Source organism: Poecilia reticulata, linkage group LG15 (genome assembly GCF_000633615.1).
Source record: "Poecilia reticulata strain Guanapo linkage group LG15, Guppy_female_1.0+MT, whole genome shotgun sequence".
NCBI lineage: Eukaryota > Metazoa > Chordata > Actinopteri > Cyprinodontiformes > Poeciliidae > Poecilia > Poecilia reticulata.
The window spans coordinates 22137407-22162666 of record NC_024345.1 but is presented as its reverse complement, the minus strand read 5'-3'; the positions used below and the strand labels follow the sequence as shown (position 1 = coordinate 22162666).

Genomic DNA, 25260 nt, shown 5'->3' with positions numbered 1-25260 from the left:
TCATTTCTGTCTCCCCTCCTCTTCCCCCCTGCGTGTGACTTGGACGGGATTCGCCGCTATCACACATGACATTGTGTGCGAGCTTTGCATAGGAAATATCTTTGTCTCACTCTGGTGTTTGCTAGCTTTGGTGTTTTCGTGCTTTTCCTTTATCTGGCTGTCCAGTTTCTATTTGCCGTTGGATCAAAACTTCTCCGAATTGAGGCCAGATGGGTTGAATATTGAATTAAAAAGGAATAAAAGAAGAAGCTTTTTCTTACCAAGTCTGGGATATAAACTTGTCTAGTTGTGGTTACAGTACAGCTGCCTTTCTGTCTGCTATTTTCAAACACACTTCTAAGGCCAGGCCTAAACTCATATTAGTCGGTGACACCATAATGTGAGAGACAGAGCTACATAAAGTCAGGATTCCACCACCCACGGCAGCCCATCCACAATGGGAGCCTTTCTTCCTCCAAATTTATTAGGACCTTAATGACACTGCGACTTTCAACTTGGACAAAAGATGAAAAACCAACAGAGGAGCCTGACCAGAATAACACACACACACACACACACACACACACACACACACACACACACACACACACACACACACACACAGAAATGTATACAAGCTTGCAAACAACTTGAGCGGAGAATTCCCAGAACGAGGGCAAATTCTCACCGAGCGATAACACGTAAATATTTTGCCCACTTGCTCCGAAATATGATGTTGATTAAGAGAGTAAAGGTGAAGGTTAGAGAAGGGCCGAGGATTAGCAGTATGGGCTGCGTCCGGGGTTAGCATAACAGCCCGGCTGCTGGGACTAGTAATAACAACAGAAGTAATAATAATCACAGACTAATTGTTTGAACCCCGTGGCTTCCTTGCAAGAGTCATATTTGTAAAGCTTAATGCCTCTTCTGTGGCAAGAAAAGGATTCAGTCGCCCTTTAAAGTCAGTTGGATATTTTTGTTCTGCGTGCTTTCTGCCCAAATGGAACAAAAACATGGACATTTCATGTGAATTTTATCATCAGTGTGTTCTTAAGTGGACATTTTTAACATTTTTTTGCTTTTAAAATGTCTACCTTGATAGATAAAAACCTATGTTATGTTTGTGCTTTGTACAATAAATATCAATACCAAGTTGGTTTCAATATTGAATTTATACTAGCAAAACTTTAGTTCAGATTCCCCACTTGAATTTTTATTTTGTTTTTGTATGATAGTGTCTCAACTCTACCTCATAGGGTTTAGTTTTGATTTGCTCGTGTGTGAAATTTTGCATGTTTCACAAATAAAAATGTGATTTTAACATTTTTTGTGATTAAATTTAATTGATTTTGCATATAAAATGTGTATCTTCATAGATAAACCCTTCTATTTAATGTAAAATAAGAAATGTCTATCGTGTTTCGTACAATAAATATCAGTACCAAGTTGGTTTCAGTATCGGATCGGCAGTGAAACTCTAGTTTCAGATTCACACTTGAAATTTTATTTTTTGTGTTATAGTTTCTCAATTGTGCCTCAAAAGTTTGGGTTTTGATTTCCTTAGTGAAAATTTTAGCATTTTATTGAGGAAAAATTTGTATTTGTTTGTCATGTTAATATGTTATGAAAGTATTTTGAACTTATTATTAGACCCGTCATCATATCAAATTGTCCCAGAAGTGATTGCGATAAATGATAATGTTGTTTTTTATTGTTGAGACAATTTTCAAGTAATATAATGGTAATTATGTAAGAACATGAGGGCTGAAACGATTCCTCGAGTGATTCGAGTACCTCGATTATTAAAATTCCTCGAGGAAAATTGACCTGCCTCGAAGCTTCGTTAATTTATGTTTTATCATTTAGCGCACCGTGTTTCAGCCGGAACATTATTTGCGTTGCGCGGAGCTCTGACTTCCGCCTCTGAGTTGTTGACTGTTAGCGGCATAACGTCCAATCTTCCAGTTCGGCCCGCGGGGATTTTACTGATTGGTGATAATTCCGGGTTTTCATCGTTTTTGTGGGACCAATAAACATCCTTAAAATGACCGGCGCGATGCCGGGAGTTCGGCAGCCTTTCTGCTCCGGAGCTGCTGGTTGAACGGCGGGAAGAAGCTGAGGAGGATTTCTACAGGTGAGCGGAGAGACTGAACACGGCGGGCGGCTGAGGGTTGATGCTTACAGGGTAAGAGCAGCTTTACGGACGAACCGCACAATAAACTTATATCATCCCGGTCTGAACAAACGGGAGGCGGAACATGGCTGGTAGATGAGTTTCTGAACGGAGGAGCCGTAAATATCCCGTGTTGCTCCCCCGGTCTACAAAAAAGTAACTGGTAGGGAAGCACAAATGTGGAAAAAATAGACTGATGTTGATATCCGATAGTAACACTGGTGTTATGGAAGATTTACCAATATTTTATTTCATAATTGTTTTTATCCGATTACTCGATTAATCGTAAGAAAAATCTATAGATTACTCGATTACTAAAATAATCGTTTACAACAGCCCTAAAGAACATATTCTCACTGATCAATAAACTTTGAATTTTAATGAATATTTAACACAGGAACTGAAAGACATTTTAAATATCCAAAAAAAAAATAAACAGAACAACAGATATAACATGCGCTGGAGGGCAAAAAGACGACTCTTTTACACGCTGTTTGTTGCCGCGCTGCTGCGGTAGAATAATAACGAAATGAATCCGAAATGAAAAACAAATCATATTCTTCTCTTTCTTCGCAGTTTGTGTCAGCTACTCTACGCGCAGACTCGTGGTTGATTAGCTAATTTAGACACCTGCTCTACTGAGGGTCTGGCAGAGTTGGTGTTTAGGTGTTTACGCCTTTTTTTAATTGTATTACTGAACCTAAAGGCAGAGAATTCTGCAGCACATCTACATGTTGCTATTGTCAAAGTCAAGCTAGCATAACTGAGCTACTTCTCTCACCCTCACTGTTTTTTTCTAATTATAACATTTTCCTGACATTTTTATCTATTTGTCATAGTGTTGACAATTAGTAGCAAAGGATTGAATCCATTTTTCTTTTGTACGTCACTTAAACATTTAAGATTTAGTGCGTTACATTGACAACTTGTCAGCTAAAATCAATGCTGGTCATCGTTAGCGAGCAGCTTTTTGGCTCCAGCAGGCAGCCGGGGCCGGGATCGTACACGTGTGACATCACACACTACGATGTGTCTGTATTAATATCTGAACAGTTGTTTTCCACATGTGGATATTATGCTACATGTTAACTTATTAAATCATATTTTTAATATCTGGATATTATACTGTGTATTAAAATGCAAGCTAATTCATGTATTTAGTTTATTTTGTTTCATTGTATTGTTTTTTTTTAATGGAGAAACATCCCTTATATAAAATGCTGTTATATATCTATCACAAATGTTAACGTATTAATCATTTTGGAAAACCTTTTTTCCCATTCAGCTCATTTTACAATAACAACTGTCTGAAAGAAATCCAGATGAAAATTAGCTTGCTTTAGCTAGCTTGTGCACATTTACATTGTATGATATTAACTTATGTCTGCCGTCACTTCACAAAAAGATTCTGCCTATTTATTTATTTTTTGGTGTATTCAAATGTGTGACGTAATCACATGTAAACTTCATGTTTTTTAAAAATTTTCTTCAGAATAACATGGAGTCCATCTTCGCCGCTGCTGTATTTACTTATCTGTAGCCGTCTACCGCGCCATCATGTCCTTTCCTACCAGATCTTATCACTATTTGGTGGTTTGTTGAAGGTCTAAAAGAGAGCTAGAGGCCCTGCAGCCATATTCTGCAGCTACAGAGAGCTATTTGCTCTGCGTCAGCGGAGTATCCTGTCATGGAGAGAAAATCCCGTTTGAAGTATGGCCCCCGTCTTTCACAGTGACGATAATGCTCCTGGCTTTATCGTGTCCGCCGTGCAAAGCCCATGTCTTCTCTTTTGTCCGGCGCCGTCTCCCCCACTCCTGCGCACCCCCCGGCTCTCCTCTTTTGTGTCACTCTCTGTCACACTCACTGCAACGAGAACCGGTCCAAAACTCGCCCCCCATCCCTCACCCACCTCCAAGGCATGCTGGGAAGTGTAGTCACAGCCTGAGGTTTGAGACTGGGACACATCAGTAATGTAGAGTTTTATATAAATAGAGTTAAAAATTGAGTTTGAGACAAAATGTTTACAGCAAACTTAAAGAAGAAATCAATTAATAAATCAATTAATCGATTAATGATCTAAAACGAGCTGAATAATTTCCATTTGACTGATTTATTGTTTTTCTACAAAAACTGGATGATAAGTCTTCAGTCTGGTGCTTTGGACAATTTTGTTTTGTTTTCAGAGACTTCATAGTTCATTTTGTTTGTTGTTTCTGTTGTTTTATTTATTTTGCATATTTAAATTGTCTTTCTGTTCCAGTGTTAAATGTTTATTTCAACTTAAAGTTTGAGGATCTTGCATTTTCACTATTTCTTGAAAATTGTTTCAAAACATTATCGTTTATCGCGATAACTTCTGGGACAATTTATCGTCCACCAAAAATTGCTTATGAGCAAAGGATATCTTTCTTTACCGTACTGAGTCTTTGAATAGGGTATAACCAACCATAATGGTTCGTAAAATAGTACTCGGTTTTCTTTTCTTTGTTGCAATAAGTCCGTCTCAGTTTAGTTTTTGTAAAACATTAGTCCACTTCTTTTAAAATTTACACAAACCGTAATTTATTTACAGCAGAAAAAGTGTGTCTTGATCTTATTTACATGGTTTTTATTATTTCCAATTCTTAGCATTTTAAATGAGATGCGATATTAGTATTCATTCGGCTCTCGCTGCTCCCAAATCCACAGCTTAAATGCAAATTCAGCGCAGTCTCTTCCATCCGTGGCTTTGTTGGCCTCTCAGAAACCTTAAGCCCGGATCTCAAACAGAGGCCTCTCATGGCATATGCATGGCAGCGTCTTATCTGCCGCGTATCACAATGCGTCTCCTGGACATCAAATATTTAAACAGGCGCAGGAAGAAGGAGAAACAAGCCTTTTTGTGTTCCCCGCGAGAAAAACAATGAAAGTGCAAGCAGCCGCCTTTGGTGTTTTCACATCCAGCGACTGTATGATCCATATGATCCCGACATAAAGTGGGTCTCTGAACCCGCTCTCTTAAACTGTAGCAGGCATATATTACCAGGCTTAGAGCTTGGCGAGCTCCGTATCCCAAAATAGATTTCAACAATGCTCTATGAGGATGCATTAAATAAATCTGCGCTCGGCTAATCCGTGGAACAGTTCACATTTTCAAGAGAGACACTCCGGTAGGACAAAAGCGCCGCTCGGCTTGCCGCGCCTTCATCTGGGGACAGACGCACATAAAGAGAGATATTTAGACAGAAGGGAGGGGAGAGAAATTCCCCACTAATGTGACAGAAAACTCTCCAAAAAAAAAAAAAAGAAGAAATCAGCATTGTGTGCTCTTGCACTGCAAAGCAGATTCTGTATCACCGCCTTTTTTCCCTCCACCAAGTGCAATAACTTAATCTTAAAGGCAAAACGTGGACACGAGGGCCATTTCGAAACACGTTGTAGATAAATGTTAATCACATTAGCATTTCCCAGACTTCCGTAAATCTCCATAAATAGCATGCTGAGGTTGATCCCTCTTTTTTTGCCCATTGAGGCAAAATTACAGCTGATGAATTGCTTTTGCCATGCATGTAGGCTAATGAAAGCTTTGCTCCTGGGCCTTCCTCAACAAAGGCTCGTAATTTCTCCACTTTTCCACTAAAATAAGAACCTGTTCCACTTTTAATTAATAGTTTCACCCTCTCCCCATTCAGGACTGTACACATAGTTTCAAATTAATTTTTTTTAGGTGAAGACTCGGTTATTAATACTGCAGAAACAGCCCCTCTTTTGTGTGAACGTAACAGGGAGGTAATGCTAGCCGGCAGCTTCATAAAGAACTTCCTCTCATGTCACCAAACCGCTTAACACAACATGTGACACTGCTCTGAGACCAGAAGCATCCAGCGACAGGCGGCCATTTAACTCGGAGTCGTCACGTTTGTTCAGAGAGGAGCAGTGGGACTGAAGATACACCCACTTACCAAAAACACCTGGGATTAACCTGCTGGGATTTCATCAGCCTTTACAGGCAAAACCACTCGCAGTGCTGAATATGAAAACACACGTTTATTAAAGCTGGGTGCAGATCTGCATCGCTCTAACCTTTCCTTTATTTAATTAAGCTGTATGTAGAGGTTGCTGTCCGCATGAAGTCTGTTTCCGCTTTCATTGGGGTAATAAGCAGCAATTAGCACCAATTAAGGAGAAAGCCACAAATAATGGGCATTTCACTGCAAAAACCCAGAATATTACCACGTAATTTGATGCTAATATCTTATTGCACTTGAAGTAAGACAAGACAAACTTAAAATTAAGACTTTATGAAGGTAATGTTTTTTATTATTGATGAAAAGAAGGAAAAATGTTGCATAATTGAAATAATTTACAGCGCAGGGCATTCTGGGTAAATAGAAACAAAACAAGCTCGCTAGTGGGAGAAATGATTTTTTACCAAAGACAAAAGAGAAACCCTACAACCGCTAAAATCCGACTCTTTCTGCTTCCATTTCGTGAAGAAGGAAGTTGCGCTCAGTTTCTTCTGAAGTGGTTCTTGGTGCAGCGCCCCCACAGGTGAGGAGGGGAACAGGTCTTCCAATTAATTTGGTTAGTTTGACTCGGTGCAGTGAGAAAGTGAACTTCAGCAGCTGAAAATAAAACTAATGTTGCAATTTTCAGTCTGACTCAAACAGAGTCTACTGGACTATGAAGTGTGAGAACATCCTGCATCTCATCAGCTTAAATAAGTAATTATTAACTCAAAACAATCTCCTATCCTGCTGAGAAGCTACTTGTGAGTTTGTTTTTCTTAAGTGAATTTGGCAAGAGTTTGTGTTTTTGCAGCTTGTACGTTTTTATCTTTCTGAATTTTCTTACAAATAGTAAACTGTTTCCATGTTGGTTCTTCTAAAAAAATGTATTGAAAATATAAGAAATCTCTTCTCGCCTGTAAATAAGCCAGTTGAATTAATTATTTAGATTAAATTGAATCAAGTTTTGAGACTGATTTGACAAATGAGACGAACTGAGAGGCAGAAATGCAGCTTTTTGAGTTCTTTAAAGGATAAAGATATTTCTATGTTTCTCATCTTTTATCTTCTACATGTACATTTTGAATTGAGTTTAATGAGGAAAAAATAAATCCCTTCCAAACATTCCTAACATAGGATTACAAAATCGGTGAAAAAAAATGACCAAGTCCTGGAATGTTTAAACATTCATACAGAAACAATAAACGAGCATTAACGATTTCATGCTACAGAAAATTTGCAGCCTTTCTGTGTTTCTTGACTCTGGGAGCAGCTAAACCTTTGGATCTCTACAGCTTCAGCGCGACAGAGAATCGTTTCCATTCCGGTTTCGAACCCGGGACGTCTGCGCCGAGGTGGGCGGTCATCGCCGTGATTTCATGTTTGTGTTTCCAGGCTGTCAGAAGGAATCGCCGCTGACACAGAGCAGGCGCAGCAACGCAGAGCGGTAGCTGCTCTCAGCCTCCGTGGGCGATTTCATACCAATTAGTGCAAATCATGGAGTACTTAAGCCTATTGCCTGGTGAGTTTAGCAACAGTTTGACACCTCGTGAAAGTGACCCGTCTTACAGATGTTGGACTACTCTGAGGAGCTTAAAAGCCGTTATTTAGGTGGGAAGTTTTTATTTCCGAGTCGCGGCCGGCTCACCGAAACGAGGTTTCCAAAGAGAAATCACTGATTGGCTCGTTCTGATCAGCGATCTATCAGAAACAAACGGGAAGTTTAACAGGAAACTGAGAAGTTCAGGGTACGATTTCTTTGACTCCAGGCTGGTTCATGTAGCATTATCTTCTTTTCAAATATGGATCTTTTGTTGGTTTTTAAATACTTATGGCAGCTTCACGTTATTTCAGTAAGAAAAAATCATTTTATTTTTTAATGTAAACATTTAGCCCTTCATACTCCTGGAAAATCTCAGGAAAATTTCTACTGTAAGCTACTGGAACTGCGATATTTATGTTGATGCTCTTATTTTGAAATGTACCTGGATGAATGTAGGTATGACAACGGATTATGTCCATGCTAAGAAAATTAAAAAAATAAAACCACGAGAACGGGAATAAAGTAATATTTGGAGTATAAGGCTCAACAGCCTGATAAATCAATCAACAATCCTGACCATGCCTTCTTGGGAAGGCAGAGTGTCTTCAGTCAGAGACTTCTTCAGGTCGGTGCGGTACAGACTGCTTCAGGACATCTTCAGTGGCTCCTTGAAGCATCTTGATGAACTGCAACAACATTAAACTTCCCTTTGGGATTAATAAAGTATTTTTGAATTGAATAAAGTCGTAATATTACGAGAATCACATTACAAGAATAAAATCTTACGTGAATAAAGTTGCAATAACACGAGAATAAAGTTAATATTTAAAGATTAGTCATATTGTCAAACAAAAATACAGCAGTAATAACATATGAATAAAGTTGTAATATGAAAATAGTCATATATTTAAAGAATAAAATTGTAACATGACTTTATTCTTGTAAAACGACGACTTTACTCTCCTATTATTATGAATTTATTCTCACGCAGCTTTATTCTGGTAATTTTATTTATTTTATTTTCCTAACTTGGCCCTAATATTCCTCCGTAGGGGAACAAACTAACATCCCCCCTTGTTTTTGTTTTTTGCTGCCCCTTCATCTTGTGGGTTTCTCCAGACCCACTCTGGCATGAAGCCCTCGCTTCTGTCTCCATGGTGACAAGTGGCTTCAAATCCTCCAGCTTTCCCCACGGCGACGGGCCGAAGAAAACGAAACACAGAGAGGAAAATATAGCATTTCATTCCTGCCCCCATTATCCCGTCTGTTGGAAAACAAGCCGGCTGCGAACGCGAACGGCGGCGGGAGAATCCGCGGCGAGCGGCGGCTCTGCTTGTGAGACGCTAATGGAGAGCGGCGTGGCGACGCGATGCGGCGCGGCGCTCCCAGAGGTGCGGATGGCGCTGCTGTGATAGTTGTGAACTCTTCCAGTGTTTATGTGTCAGCCAGCAGACATTCTCCACACCGCCTTCCCAGACGAGAAGCAGGGCCCCTCAATTAAACGAGTTAATTTGAAACCATAAGCTTGTCCTTAATTAAGAAGAGCTTAGACATCTCTTGAAATTAAATATCTGAAAAAAAAGGGAGAAAAAACGCCACGGCGATGACACAGAATTCCCTTTTTTCCTCAGATGGTCCATGTGTTGAGATAAACGTAACCTCGGCGAAGTCGGCGCCGTTTGGAGGGAAGTTTCACTTTCAAAGCGGGTCCATTGTGGACTCCCGCCACGTTTTCCGTCCGCGGAGAGGACGTCGAGACGGGAGACAGATTCTGCCACTAAGTAAATAATTTGTATGATAATTCATTACAGCGCAGTCTTTTTCAACTTTAATTGGTCTAAATGAAGAGACATTTCACACCATTTAGATAAAAAAGAAAAAGGAGGCCAGCGTAATGAAAAGGGGCCTGCCTATCGGACTTCAGAGGTTTGCTCTAAATGAAAATGTAATTGCAGGCGGAATGGTACAAGAGGAGAGACCCCGCGCCGCAGATCCGGGGGTATCTTCAGACAGTCGAGCAAAAGCTAATGACTGAGCAATTTGGAACATTTACTCACCCCAAAGACTCTCATTAAGTCAATCACAGGCTTAGCCCGAGACCCACTCGCAGCGCCGGAGCCGGCCCCGCGTTTATTCCCACATCAATCAGGAGGGGCCGGTTTCTTCTTCTCTCAGAAGCCATGAAAAACGCCCAAGTAATTTATTCTGGGATCTTTGAGAGGATAATGGCCAATTATTTGTTTATAACACTGGTTAAATTTTCATTAGGCAGATTAATGGAATATCATGTACTGTCAACAGTGGACGGAGGGGTGGTGTGTCAGAGATAAACGGCCAAACAGATGATGTCGCCTCGTCCGTAAATTGGTTTTTCGACGCCCCCCACACCCTGAACCTCCCGTATCCTCCATATGAAAATTTTAAAGGTGGACACGGCGTGGATGGAGGCTGGGTGGACGGGGGGACCTCCAGCAGACGGGGATGCTGGGAAACGGATGACTGTCATCAATCGGCAGGTTTGAGATTAAAGTCAGAATTCTGAGCCAAAAATTGGAATTATGAGGAACAAAGTCAGAATTCTTAAATGAAAGACAATTCTGAGAAAAAAAAACCTGGAATTGTGAGTTTGTCAGAATTCTCAGATATAAATGTCAGAATTCTGAGGAGAAGATTGGAATTTTAAGATTTAAAAAAGCCGAAATTGTAAGATTAACATCGAAATTCTGAGATTAAAAATGTAGAATTCTGAGATTAAAAATGTAGAATTCTGAGATTAAAAATAGAATTCTGAGATTAAAGTCAGATCTGAGAAAAAAAATCAATCAAGTTTATCTGTACAACACATTTCAGCAGGAAGGCGGCTCCAGGTGCTTTACAGTGTAAAAAACCCAAATCTTTATCATCATAAAAATTCCAAACAGAATAAAGTCAACATTTGAACAAACATTGCATTTTGATAAATGCCAAAATCACCAAAATCATAAATTAAAGTCGGATTCTGAGTTTTTTTTTTTGCTGTATAAAAATGGATGCAAATGGCAAAACTGCAATGGAAACACTTTTTTTATTGTTTTCAGTGCCGTTGCATTTTAGGCAATGCAATTTATTTTATTGCTTAAAATGCAATTTTCTCCTGTGTGTCTAATATTGTATAAAATAAGCATAACTGGTTCAATAAAAAATCAGAAAAATTAATCAATCATGTCACATTGATTCAGTATTTCATGCAGAATGAGTCCTGGGTTCATTTACACTATAATAAATACAAAATACTTGGAATTTTGTGGAAATTTTAAGTGAAATTTTGACTTTTTATTACCTGTAATCATCAAACTACCATAAACAATACGTCACCATGTACGAGTTCCACTTTCTGAGTTGAATTATTATAACTGCTGAACTTTCTGATGACGTTCTCAGTTCCTGCGCCTTTAAACACCATATGTTGTGTAAAGTTTGACTCCATGCTGCTTTGCACATGTTTACTCCCTTTCTCCGGCTCCCCTCCCCTTCAGCTGCCTCTGCTATCAATCACAGCCAATCCATAACCAATCCTGCAGGAACATATTTCATACAGGAAGCATTTGAAATGATAATTCAGGCGAATTTGTCAGAAGCCAACTTTTTTTAATGAAGAGAAAAAGCCACTTTTAGCAGCCACTGCGGGTGATAGCTTAATCTCACATTATGCAGGCGACACTAGATACCTGTAAGTGGCAGTTAAGAGTAAAATGACAACTACAAGGCGGGCAGGCTGGTGATTTACTGACCCCATATGATGCTGGGAGTTGATATAAAGCAGCTTGAACCGTGAGTCGTGCTTTCACAGACCTGCACCTGAAAGTGGTCTGGGAATTGTCACTTTGAGGGGAGCATATTACAGCTTCAAAAAGGGATCGCTCCCCCCTCCCCATATGCCGGTTTTTTTGAGTGCAGAGATAAAATATGGCATATCAAATCTTAATATGCACGCTTAACCCACTAGTGTGCAAATGATGCATCGTGGGTTCACTTCTCCAGATGGATGAAACCTGAATTTTAATGAGTGAAAGATTCCTGTGACTTTTTCCCCAGAGGTGGGAAGAGAAGCCAAACATTTTACTCAAGTAAGAGTAGCACTACTTCAATGTATTTTACTCAATAGAAAGTAAAGAGTAACCATCCAAAGCATTAATCAAGTAAGGGTTTGTTTGCTTGTTTATTTGGAAATGTGACAAAACCCACTTAAAAGTTACTTTTCAGCAAGATGGAGATAGTTTTAAGTCAGTAATTGTTTAAATCTTCTGAAAAAGTACTAGTTTCACAGCCAGATTATTTCATTTACAAGACACTTTTCCCATGTTATAGACGTCTTGCAGTGTGGCGTCGCTCCAGAAAGATCCCATGTCTGCCCGAGGCAAAAAGCTGCGTGTGAACGATGACTAGCATCGGTTGTAGCTGTTAGGTTATCAACATAATGCGCTAATTCTCAAACATACGCCTGCTATGTAAAAGAAAAAGGGACGCAGTGCTTTGCTGCTAATTGTCAACACTATGACAACGAGGAAAACATTTTAATTAAGAAAAAGAAAAGTAGTGGGGGAGAAGGAAGTAGTTCAGTTATGCTAGCTTGACTATGAAAACCTTGAAATGTAGATATGATGTGAATTCAATGTGGTTCAGTTACAAAATAAAAACAAAAGGCAACCTAAACACCAACTCTGACAGATCATGTTTAAATTAGCTAATCAACCACAACGATCACTAAATAAACATCAGGCCTGAGAACATAAAACTGTAACAGACTGAATGTTCTTCTTCTTTATGCGGGAAATGTTTGAGTGTTTTTTGGTTTTGAATCCTGAAACACAAAGTGGCGTTGTTGTCGGTTGCTACGGCAACGAGTCTGTAGCTTGGCCAGCACAGAGAGCGAGAAAAAAGTGGTTTAGAGTTATTATTTTTCCGTTTGCTATGGCGCACCGAACTAAAATAACAATACCTACATCTCCAGGTTTCTTTTAGTTAACGGGATTGTTCTACAGATGCCCTCCAGTGTTGTGCACGAAATTTCAGGACGTAAACAATAACATGCCGGGTCTATAGGTGAAATAATCTGTCAATGGCGATCAATATCAAGGAGTTATTAACTGAAAAGAAGCTCCTGTGTCTTGCTGAAAAGTTATTTGTGAGTTAGTTTGTCTTATTTCAAGTGTACTTAGATAATGGCGCTCAAAACAAGACCAAATGTATTTTGTAAGATTTTGTGTTTTTGTAGTGCATCAGCCATTGCCATGACAATGGTTACTCTTCTCACATACTTTATGTAACATTAGTAGGAAAGCATAGTTTAGTTTATTAGGGATCAAAGATATTAAGAAAATAACAGTGCAGGAAGAGGTTCATAAAACGCCTCCACTCAAATACCATAGAAAAAAAATATTATCCAAGAATGCAATCCTTCTTTCTTTAGTTGATCACAAATTTATGGAATACAATCATATAGAAATAATAAAAATACCTCTAAATTTATTGTGCAAAATTCACATTTTATACTTTTTGGTACTTTAATTTGGGTCTGAACTGCTTCTAAAAACAGCATAAGTGCCAAAAAAAAAACACTCAGATGACTTTGGGCAGTAACTTCGGTGTTTTTTGGTGTTTGGAAAATGAACCGTTTCAAAAACCTCCGGAATGTAACGTTACAAATCCACAGATACTGCCCTTCACCCAGTGACCAGTGAACCCAGCCCGTTACCTAGCAACCCCAGCAGAGTTCTGCCCGTTTCCTAGCAACCCGAGCTAAGCTCCAAAACATTTGGTCAGCTGGTTTTACCTCTGTATGTGTTGTACAATGGCTACTGGAAAAGACAAGTGTTTTGTTGTTGACTTGCCAACAACAAAACACGTAAAATTATGACTTTGTTTTCATATTATTTGGAATTTATTCTATATTATTTTGATATATAATTAGTTTATATTAGTTTGTTTTCTTAGAAGGCCTAGTACTCATAACTGGTTACTACTCAGCTCTCCGTTTTGCATCACGGACCTCGTTTTGGTTCCCGCTCCACATTACGTTCTGATTACGTCCATTTGTCCATCATTTCTCCCCGTGAACCTTTGTGTCCAACATGTGAGTTAATTTTGGCTCCTGGATAGCGATCTGCCAACCTCGGGGCAGCCGAAGCGCCGACGAGCTTCGCTATCAAAACAATCGCGGTCTGAAGGAGGTTATCGTTGCTCGGCGCTATCTGTCACGCGGCCACCGGCAGCCAGTGGGACACAAGGGCCATTTAATTAGGCCCACTGCTCCTCTCTGGTGTGAAAGACTCTCAGGCCCCTTTGATTCCCCGCTGCTCTCCCAGCAGGAAGTGGTTGGTGATAATTGACACAGGATTTCCTTGTTAACCAGCGGCAGACTCTGTGGATTAAAGTGACAGAGATCTCCAGAAGAAAGTGGGGAGCAGATAAAGGCGGAGGGCGGAGGGAGCGGCGGGGGCAGCAGCTATTTACCGCTCTTGACAAACCAGGGAGGAAATAGCAATATCAGAGCGGCGCGCGGTCCTGCCGCGAGATGTAGCTCCCACTTATCTTAGCCATTTCAGCTTGGCTGATCAAAGATTGGCTTCCCTTAAAATAACCTGGGCCCAAGGTTGACTACATGCTTCACGTCCCCCTCCATAACTCCGTTTGTGGACGACTACAGAGAGATAATCTCATTTCATTTGCACAATTATACACTATCATGGAATAAAAGCATATTTGCAAATGACGTAATATTGTACCAAGTGGGTCACAGCATTTCCATGCAACCAGGAGAGAGAGCTTCCTCTTTATTTATTTCTAGATTTCCTTTCTTCTTATCTGGATACTACGCAGCTTACCAACAGACATTTTACAAATGCGCCGCAGAAGGTTTTAGCAGAGCTTTCTGTGCAGATAAAAGACCCTCTCCTCACTTTCTACAACTTCTGCTGCCATAAATTAGGCCCAATCTCTGGTCCATTGTTGCTCGAATCAACTTCAATTACTCAACGTATCCATGCACCTGACAAACACCGCAGACTGCCCACGGTGACCCAAACGTGGCGTAAATAGCGGTCCAGTCACAAACCGATGTGCTCGCTGATAAGAGGATGAGGTGATGGCAAATTTCCAGCGGCAGAACTTGGGTCAAAAGCAGGTCCAACGAATAAATCACAGCAGGAATTCCAGTGTCTCCAATCCCCCTGCTGACACACGCAGCTGTGGAGGCGCAGGAGGGGAAGGAGGCGGTTGCTTTATCATGACATGAGTTAGGTGACCACGGCAACGGCTTACTTTATAAAACGTAGAGGGGTTCAGATTTTAAGATGCAGTATTGTCATAGAGTTGGAAATACAAGACGTTTAATTAGCGTCAGGCAAGGTTTATATGGAAGAGGATTAGGGCCACTGTAAAAAACAAAACGACAAAAAGAATTCTGATTTTCACCTCAGAATTCAGATTTTTTATTTATTTTTATATTTTAGAATTTTCATTGTTCTCAAAATTTATGTTATTTTTAGTTCTGATGTTCTCAGATTTCTCAGGGATGTCTTTAAATCTTTGACTTTTTTTTTCTAGAATTGTCTTTTTCCTCAAAATTTCCAGTTTTTTTTCCTTCTTTGAGTTGAGTTTTTGTTTTAAGTTCTGACTTTGTTCTCAGAATTAAAAATTTTTGTGATTAAAGTCGGAATTAATTCTGAGAAGAAAAAATATCACGGCCAATATTAGCAATTGTGTGTAATTCATGATGCCTTCAAAAAACATGTAGTTAAAGTGTTTAAGGGACAACAATAGCGGGGAGCAGAGAGGACTGGACTGTTAAATCACAAACAATATAAATCACCACTCACGTAATCTCTCTCTCTACTTTATATATATATATATATATATATATATATATAATCTGAATGAATAGTCAATATATAGAATACTCACTCTTTGGTTGCCTAGCAACACTCTCACTCTTGGTTACCTAGCAACAATCTGTTGAGTAACTTGGACAGCAGCAGTTTAAAGTTTCGCCACTGTGGCTCATAACTACTTAAAAGTAAAAAAAAAAACCCAATGTGGAATGAAAACCGGATAAAACTGGAAAGGTCACACCACCAGTTTGACAGTATTTCAGATATTTAAGACAAAAAAATTAATAATTATCTATACCAACTGATATAAAACTCTTATATATGTCAGCCTACTTGTATAAGTTTGAAATTATGAAGACGGACTTGAATAAATTGACATTTCTACACCCAATTCCATCTATAAGTTTTAATACCCACTTAATCCTGTGAAGGCCTTACAGTGTACTTGGTGTTTTTGTACTTTCATAACTAAAATTGAGAAGTTTTACTTCTTCCCATTGAGGCACCTTTTATTTTTGCCAGGAGAGAGTTTAGCTCTGCTTCACAATGGGGCAAAGTGTGGCCATGAGTTACGCCAACTTTAAAGTGTTTAGATGCAATATTACCCAAACATGCTTCCCAGAAACTTCGCATCACTGTCCACACCTTCTTATCTGCGCTGCCTCACAGGTACAGTATCTTAACCACGCTGTAAGGCTTCAATATGTGAGCATTAACACGCTTCAAGGTCCTTGATTTTTCCTCAGGAATTACTGTGTGGCAACCAGAAGGAGAAGCTGGAGATTTGTTCCCTCCAGTCTAAAATAAATAGGATAGACGGGGGAAGCAATCACATAGCCGACAACATGCTCTGCTATCGAGAAAATACAGCAGTTTAGATTAAGATTTAAACAAAATCATTTCTGTTTAATTTAATCTGTAAGCAGATAAGCTTCTACCAACATCCCGCAGAGATTTTGGGATGATAAGGAAACGTTCAAATGAAGAAAGTGTTGAACATGTCTGTCGTTATTTAAAGGAAAAAAATAAATAAAAAGCATGTGTGGAAGTAGTTTCATAAATGAAGGAGCTGAAGTGATACAGAAAGCTGTCGGCGTGATGTTGTCCAAACTTTTAGCCAAAACTAGAGAAATTAAGCTTCTCACAGGCCACAAAATGTGTTAAATTTGACATGTAAAGATGAGTTTATTGTTTTCTTTTTTTAGTTTCACCTGGTCGATAAACGTTTTATGAAATGTATAAATTTTTAAAGATCCAAAACATAATAAATAAGGTTTCAGATGGTTTTCTTATTACCATAAAATATCCAGATGTTGCTGTTATCAGTTGTTTTTGACTGGACTTGTGGTTGGGGCCGATCAAAATCATTTCAAGGGCCATAAATGGCCCCCGGGCCACACTTTGGACAACCCTGTTCTATACAGAAGATCTGGTAAACAGAACCACAACCAGCTTTATTCACCAGTTTGTGCTCAAAAACAAGAAATTTCACTTCGACTTCCACTTTCCTATCAATGAAAACATTTTAAACATGAATATATCAAAAGGGGAAATAAAAATAAAAGTTGGTTGTAAATATGTATACTGTATGGGTGTCCAAAGTGTGGCTTGGGGGCCATTTATGGACCTTGAAGTGATTTTGTGTGGCCCTCAACCACAAAACAAAAATGTCACAAACTAGTTTGTTCAGTTGAACAAACTTTGAGTTTGATGCTGTTAAATTTTCACTGCCTCTCAAAAGAAGATACAGACAAACAATAACATTCAGGGACTTTTACTCCAGAGCAGACTTTGATCCATCCATTTAATCAACTCCACCTAATAAAGCAAAAGTTTTGAAGAATGGGGAAAAAAAAGAAACAGACCCAAAAACCAAAGATAAAAGTGTTTTTTTTTTAAAATGCTAGATCTTATGTTTCAGATCTACAATAATTTACAGCTCTTTTCTATAGAAATCAGACTTCTAGATACATAAATGGCCCTCGCCCCTCACCTGCTTGTTGTTTGTTTTTGCTAATAGCATCACGAGATAATTAGCAATCAGAAAATTGATTTGAGGTCATTTTCACTTTGTGGAAAGAAGGAAAAATTAAAATTGTAACTTTTTTTTATATTTTTTCAGCATTTTGAAGAAATGCCAGACAGGAAGTGAGCTGCAGGGAGGAGAAAGCCGTGACCTTTCCCGGCCGCACCACCTTGGCCAAAGGATTAAGAAAACAGCGGCCACTGACAAACGTCCAGGAAATCAGAACCACATGCTGGAAGGGAGGCAGGCTGAGGTGATTATTTGTTTTCTGCTAAATTAATGGAGGCTAATTGATAATGTCATTACATCAGGAGGAGAGCGGGTGGGGGGGAAATCAAGGAATGCTGCCTATCAATCCTCACAGATGCTGCTGGGTTTTCCCTGGAGATAAAGATCTGTTCAGCTAACCAGAACCAGACTGGCTCATCTAAACCAAATTTAAACATTTTTTAACGCCGCAGGAAAATCTAGGAAATAAAACAATCTGAAATCAGGGATTAAATTCTAATTTATTCTGGCTTTATACGTCTTGTTGAACCGGAAACCAGAGAACTGAATGAAGAAAAGACAGTTTTTTTTCTTAACTTGACAAAAACACAAAATCCTACCAAGTATTTTTGGTCTAGTTTCTACTGCAAATTTCTCAGTACGCTTGAAATACAACAAAACTAACTTGGAAGTAAGTTTCCAGCAACATATAGGAGCTTGTTTTAAATGAATAACTCAAAAAAAAAAAAAAGTTGTAGTTCTACTGGCAGATTATGTAACTTCTTTCACAAACACAATCTGTGCCGTTACCTAGCAACGCCAGCCAAGCCCAGCCCGTTGCCTAGCAACCCGGAACTAGTTTTAACTGGCAGATTATTTCACTTATTACAAGATATTTTTCCCAGGTTATAGTCAAATAATTTGCCAGTGGATCTAGTTTTTTAAATTTTTTTTATAAATCTTGATTCACACTGCAAAAGCACTAAATCTTACCCAGAATTTTGTATCATATATTTACTGTACATTTCTTAGTTCACTTGAAAGAAAACAAGATTAACTTATAAGTAACTTTTTAGCAAGAAATCTGAGCTTGTTTTAAGTGAATATTGATGAAAAATGAGTAGTGGGAAAAATATATGAATAATCTGCCAATGGAACTGGTTCTTTATTCATTCGCTTAAAACAAGCTAGTTTTTCAATTTTTCCAGTGTACTAAGAGATATTTGCGCTAGAAACTATATCAAAAATACATTTTGCGTTTTTACAGTGAAACCTTTAGAAAAATATTGCGGCGAGGAACATTTTCAGATTTTTAGCGTGAAAAAAGGCTCAGAAATGAATTGATTTGCTCCACATGGCCTATAATTCAGCAGTGGACAAGACAAAAGGTCAGTATCTGCTTAAAATCTTCACCACTTGGAGTATTTCAGATCTGCAGAGCCGCAGCAGCTGTGGGAGAGAAGATGGTGGCTGCGCCGGTGATTTAGGAGACAGCGAGGGGCTTTAAAGGAGGAAAACAAGTTCATTACACTTCCATACTTGCTTATCACTCCCCAAAGACCTGTCAGCAAAGGCAGAGGAGAAATTAGCTTTCCCCAAACCCCCAAAAAAGAAGTTATTAGGCAAACCCCCAGGGTGGACATGTCGTTTGCAATTCTTACCCCAAGACCTTTGACCTCAAACTCTCTGGGGTCACTACTTCCTTTCAAACAGTTTGTGTTGCTCTATTGCTCACCAAACCCAAGTTTAGTGCGCTTCCTCTGGAGCAGCATAAGCCGGTTTGGTGCGTGTATCTGTGTAGGTTGCAGGGGTGGCGTGATGGCGAATGATTACAAATGTCTCCGTTCTAGTTTAATTGGATCAGGCTGACTCACAGCTTATGGAACAAGATCTCGGTTGTTTCAAAGCAGATGGATTAACAATTAAATTTGTTTGCTAATTCCGTGGCATACACCTTGAACAGAAAATAAGACGCATTAACTTGAATAAATTACGCTCTACCCACAGGGAATATAATTAGGGGAATTCCTTCTCATAGCCTCCCAATAGACTTTGTCTGACTTTTCATCTTGTAAATGTGGGAAATCATTTAAGAGTGAGACTCATCTTATTTTCTTTTTTTTGTGCTTTGTGAGTCATAGTTGTTGCTTGCTTTGCACTAATAGATTTTACAGTATTCAGTCTGGAAGATCAGCACAAATATTGTTTTTCATTCAAATCAAAGGAGTTAAGCTCCTCCACATTTTCTGAAGTTGCTGTCACAAACTTTGATTTTTTTACCCAAGTAAAAGTAAAACTTACAGTAGTAAAAAGTTTGTTTTTCAAAAATGTGACTCAAGTAAATGAAACTGAGTAAATGTAACTAATTATTATATAACTCTGTATTTCAGATGAAAAAAAGAGTAAAATTGGAATCGGCAGGTCACGATTTTTAAAGATTGGTAATGGTGGATCGGCCAGAAAGCTGCAATCGGTGCACAGCTAATATTGGTAAATATGGTGCCTCTAACTCATAAAGCTGTGATAAAACATTAACTCATTCATAGGGCTTTTTACACAGTTTTACCAACGTTAAGATGTTCCAGATGTTTAATTTATCGTCAGAATGACACAAACCTGTCATGATTATTTTGGTTCTGTTTTTTATGTCTCCCGGCTGATTGTTGCTCATATTGACAGAGAAACCAAAGCGATCGGCTGTCGTGGTTCTGAAGAACCGCTCACATTAACATCAGCCGGCAGCTCATTAAAGCGGCGCGGCCTCGGCCTGAAACTCAGTGGCTCCGCAGAGCTAGCCCCCCCCGCTCAATAAGGCCAAACCTGCAGCGAGGATATTAGTCTGACAGCAGAAGATAATTTGTCATAACCTTATTTTAAAGCTCTATGAATGTCATCCTGTGTTGTGGCTCTTAATTGAAATGTAGTTTGCCAAGCAGGAAAATATATGAGTGCACATGCAGGGTGTTGGCAGGATGTTTTATGGGGACGCTAACCACACCTGGTTACCGTTAGCATCCTCCTTACTGTGTACTTTGCATACCTTCGTGTCACTTTTACCTTAAATTATCCCACAACGTTTTTCTTTTATTCATGAGAATCTGACATTTTCTGATAAATCTAGAAGTCAGAGCAGAGATAACCATTAGCTTTACAGTGATATGTTGTTTTCCAAACTGTGAGATTTATATTAGTTTACCCTCCAATCTTCAATCTTCCCCGGTTATGAACCTCGCCGCCCCTCCCCCACTGGTTCCTGAACCCACTTGTACGTTCTAGGCCTCCATAATAAACCAACATCTGCAGAACTTACAAGTGCTTTAGCTGCAGTTAATTGAGTAAATTGAAGCAAGCTGCAGCGCGGCGCTGATCTATGATCCCCCGTTGAGGGCCCAGAAGGGAGACAACAGATTTACTGCGAGGACAGTGGGCGGCCTTTTGTTCAGGTCCTGGTTCATGGGAAGTTTGAGGTCAGACGGGATTAAAATATTTTAGAGAACAAATGGAGCAATTTGAGTGCAATATTAGAAGCTCTCTGCCAGTTCTTACCGGGAATCCAGGTGTGATTTATTTAATTTTAAGCTGTGTCCTTTTTTTCGCCCTTGTTTTCTTTTACCTATTTCTTGATATTTGGGGTTAAATTTAAAACCGTTGATTAGCTCTTTTAAGTTTTAGCTCTTATGGGTCAAGGAAAAATAAAGTACATCCTCTGTTTCTGATTTGTAGCTACAGTTTGTACATTTTCTAAAAGAAAAATGTGGTTTTTTTTTTGCATATTTTTTTTAAACCGTCTTCATGTTGTGACAGTTTAACATGAGGCAGATAATCTGTGAAAAGATCAATCTCCTCTACCTCCTCCCTGAGATATTATCAGAGCCAGGAGGCTTGGGTTAACGTTGTCAGTCAACCTCATGTACGCGCTGCTAAATGTGCTAGTGGTGGAGAAACGGCACACCGCTATAGGAAAACCGTTTATCCACTGTCTTTGCCAACTAGCCTAGCATTCATGACAGGCTATGCTAGCTGCAGCATAGCAGAGAGCTAGACGGAGCTTAAGAAATACTTAATTTCTGAGGGGGATTCCGGCCCGCTACTAGTCTAGAGGAGCTGAATCCTGTTTCACACCTGAATGGTTGAAATGGGAGATTTCCTAAACATACATGAAAGAATCGCAGCAACACTCCTGGCTGTGTTGAGGAAATAACATTATAATGTGACGTAAACCTCAAAAAGGCCGATTTTACGTGATGTTTGAAATTGATCCATAGATGGCGGCGGCCATTATTGCTTCTTTAAACAGAGCGCTACTGTGTAACGTTTAAGTTCTTCTTCTTGCGTTCGGGTCGCTTTGGGGACATGAACCGTTCACACAGGAGTCTGATTGCGGTTGCATTTAATTTGTATGAACAACAACAAAAAAATTAGATTTCAATATTTCAATTGTGAATGTAGCTTTTCACAATATTCTAATTTATTGAGATTTATATGTGGAAGATGGTTAAGTTGAATTTAGCAAAGCTCTTCTGGGTACAGCTAAAGGCATCCCAGGTACCAACAGTGGCCCCTGTGCCACGGTTTGAGAACCGTGGCCTTAATGAACATTAAAAGAAAATATCTCCAGATGAGCTTTCTGCTGTAATGTGAAGCAGTTCATCACCAGTTAACTAATAAACAGAAACTTTAGCCATGCAGTCATTCACTTCAGAGCTTCTCCTGATTAATTCCAACATTCAGCATTTCCATCTCCCTAAACCCAGATAAGAAACGCACAAAAAAGGCCAACAGATTTAATCTAATACATAATAATCACATTAGAGTGGTGACAGAATTACTCTAATTGCCTCTACACTCTCCCTTGGACGCATCCAGCATCACACACTCAGAGCCCCATCTGTCTAATGAGGACATTTACAGGCTAAAATAAAACCATATGCTATTATCACCGAAGATGATTAAAAATTAAGACAATTTTGGCTCCGACTCCAAGTCAAATTTTCCACCGGAGCTCTGTTGGCGTTCGTTGTTTGCCAGTAAATTTCCTCACGATTGGACGCGAACGATAATTAGCCGTGTTTGTATCAAAGAGCTGTCAGCCGCGGAAACCTTTCACAGCCAAACGGGGCCAACGGCTGACACCATCATTCAGGAGCAGAGAGGGACTGCAAGAGGCGTTCACAGTGGGAAGGGAAGGGGAGTGACACACGCAGAGCGGAGAGGGAGGAATACTGGGCCAAACTCGTTTTCCGCTTGACGGGTTAGCTGCAGAGAATGCGCCTTTACTAGGTAAATGATTGGAAGGAGTGGGAGGGGGACCTGCGCTGCTCTGCTATTATGTACTTCAAAGGTCTCCAATGGCAGGTTAAATGAAAAGCAAATGTGTTGCACTGCTGCTCAGATGCCACAAATGTTTTAGCAGGTGCAAGCAATGAAGAGGTGGGCAGTGCTGCACCTTGCTTGGGAATTGTTGGATCTTCCAGTTTTGTTTGATCAGGTTTAGTTGGAGTGTTTTCACTCCTGATAGTCCAGGAGACTCGGTTTATTCCAAAGCTGCAGCATTTGTTACATTTTTCAGCTGCTGTGGTTTGCTTTCTCATTGCACTGAGCCAAAACAAACCAAGTGGAAAGCCTGTTCCCCTCCTCACCTGTGGGGGGCGCTGCAACAAGAACCACTGAAGGAAGCGATGCAAAAATCTCAAGAAAACACGGACGCAACAAAAATGGAGTGGCGTCAGATTTTAGCAGTTGTAAGATTTCTCTTTTGTCTTTGGGGGGCTGAGTGAGCGTCGCTCCTTCACCCTGACGTTCCTTCCCTCGGTCGGGCGGAGGGGGGGGTGCGCCGATCTATGTTTTCGCATCCACCTGAATAATGTGTAGTTGCGCCACTGGTTAAATGTTACGTTAATCCAGTCATCTAATGTTGGCTTGTCATCTGACAACCATTTTCTTGTAATGTTTTTCTTACTTGCCGTTAGTAAAATAGTCATCAGATATTTGTTTCTTTTTGTGGCGTCTCGAGGAATTATGCCTAAATACATAAGCTTGAACTCAAAAGGAATGTTTTGCTTAAAAATATCTTGTAAGGCACTATTTATCTCTTTCCAGTAATCTTTTATAATTGGGCAGTCCCAGAAGACATGGTAGTGGTTTGCATTTTGATTTCTACATTTTCTCCAACATACGGGACGCTTTCCATCATAGTGACATTTCTGTGCAGGTGTAATAAAGAATCTTACCAAATTTTTCCATCCATATTCTTGCCAGTGTAGTGATTTATTGTATGTCCATTGATGGTTCCATATTATTGTCCATTCCTCCTCCGTTATCGTCAAATTGCTCTCTCTCTCCCATCTTGCTTTAAAAGTTCTTGATAAAAGTTATTTATAAGTTTGTTTGGTCGTATTTCAGGTGTGCCAATATATTTGCATTAGAAACTTTGCGTTTTTGCATTGTGCAGACTGCAGCTGCTGGAATGAGGTTGATTATTAGCCAGTGTTGTTGGTAGATTATTATGGGATGTTAATGGTTCATAAAAATCTGTTTATACTGCCTGTAGCTTCGTAATAGGATCACATTATTTAATAACCTTGGATCCTTTTCAGGCAAAGTGAACATACTTTCCTCCGACATCCTCTCACTGCTAAGCTAGCTGCTACGTTCCAAGGATTTCAAAATAAAACCACTTCCTGTTCCGCTCATTCTGAAATTTACTTTCTTCACTAAATTTTGTTTTTCTTGTTTTACTTTATGCCTTTAAATTTGAAGATTTCTGCTTTAAATGTGGATCTAGAAAATTGTTTCTCAGTATGATCAAAATTTTATTTACAACAGGGGTTGTAAATAAAGTTTTTACAACAGGGGTGTCCAAACTTTTTGCTTTGATTTCAAATGTTAGTTTTTTTGCTTACTCAACAATAAACTAAATGTGCAAAATTTTAACCAACGTAAGAAGCAAAGTAGATGTTATACTTTGCAGCTCTAAAATTTTAAAAAGAAAGGTTTGTAAATCTTTTGAGCTCAGTTGCACTAATTTGTTTTCAGTTATAAGAACAGGATTTGGGTCTTTTTCTTTCAAAATGTTTGCTATATTTGGCCAAGTTTGATAAATTAGATAAAACTGATTTGGGGGCAAAAGAGTCTGCTTTTCAGTAAAAGTAAAAATAAATGTAAATTACTGATTCTGTTTTAATTTATCACGCCATTATCTGATTTATTGTTTATTACTTCAGGTCTACGCACAAATTCAGTAAAACGGCCACAAACGGCCATTTTCGCATTATATTTCACATTCCTCTCTGTAATCAACACGATTCAGACGAAATGAGTAAGAGCTGTAAATGAATACGTTGTAAAAGCATTGCCGTGATTTTGATCTTTATCGAAACTAAATTCCTCGCTGCAGATTCTCCAAACGAACCGACTCAGTTCACCTGCTCCACATCAGCCGGCTTCATTACATAACGGCGGCGGCGGCGGCGGTGATTGCGGCTCTCCTCCGGGCAGAGCAATTACGCCGGTTGGTCATTATCACCTCACAACATCGTCTGCTCGCTGCACATCGCGCAGACAACACAGCGCCATATTAGTTCGTGTTAGGTCACAGAGAGCATGCACCGCTCTAATGTAGTAAATTGTGTTTGTTATAATGAGTGTGAAAGTAATAGGTGTGAGCACTAATAAGCATGTGTGTGTGTGCGTGTGTG

The 25260-nt window shown here is 39.4% G+C and overlaps 1 long non-coding RNA gene across 9 annotated transcripts in view; it reads left to right on the top strand.

The window, feature by feature from the left end:
- LOC103477130 (uncharacterized) overlaps positions 1–25260 on the top strand; it is a 111328-nt gene that overhangs the window by 21092 nt on the left and 64976 nt on the right. For 5 of the 9 annotated variants that reach the window (XR_535589.2, XR_535591.2, XR_535585.2 and 2 more), the window contains exons 4-5: positions 17672–17828; positions 19954–20053. This is a non-coding gene — a long non-coding RNA (uncharacterized LOC103477130). Of the gene's footprint in view, positions 1–9312; positions 9463–17671; positions 17829–19953; positions 20054–20242; positions 20457–25260 lie in introns of those variants that run through there. The other 4 variants (XR_535584.2, XR_001777319.1, XR_535586.2 and 1 more) reach the window with 3 other exon arrangements.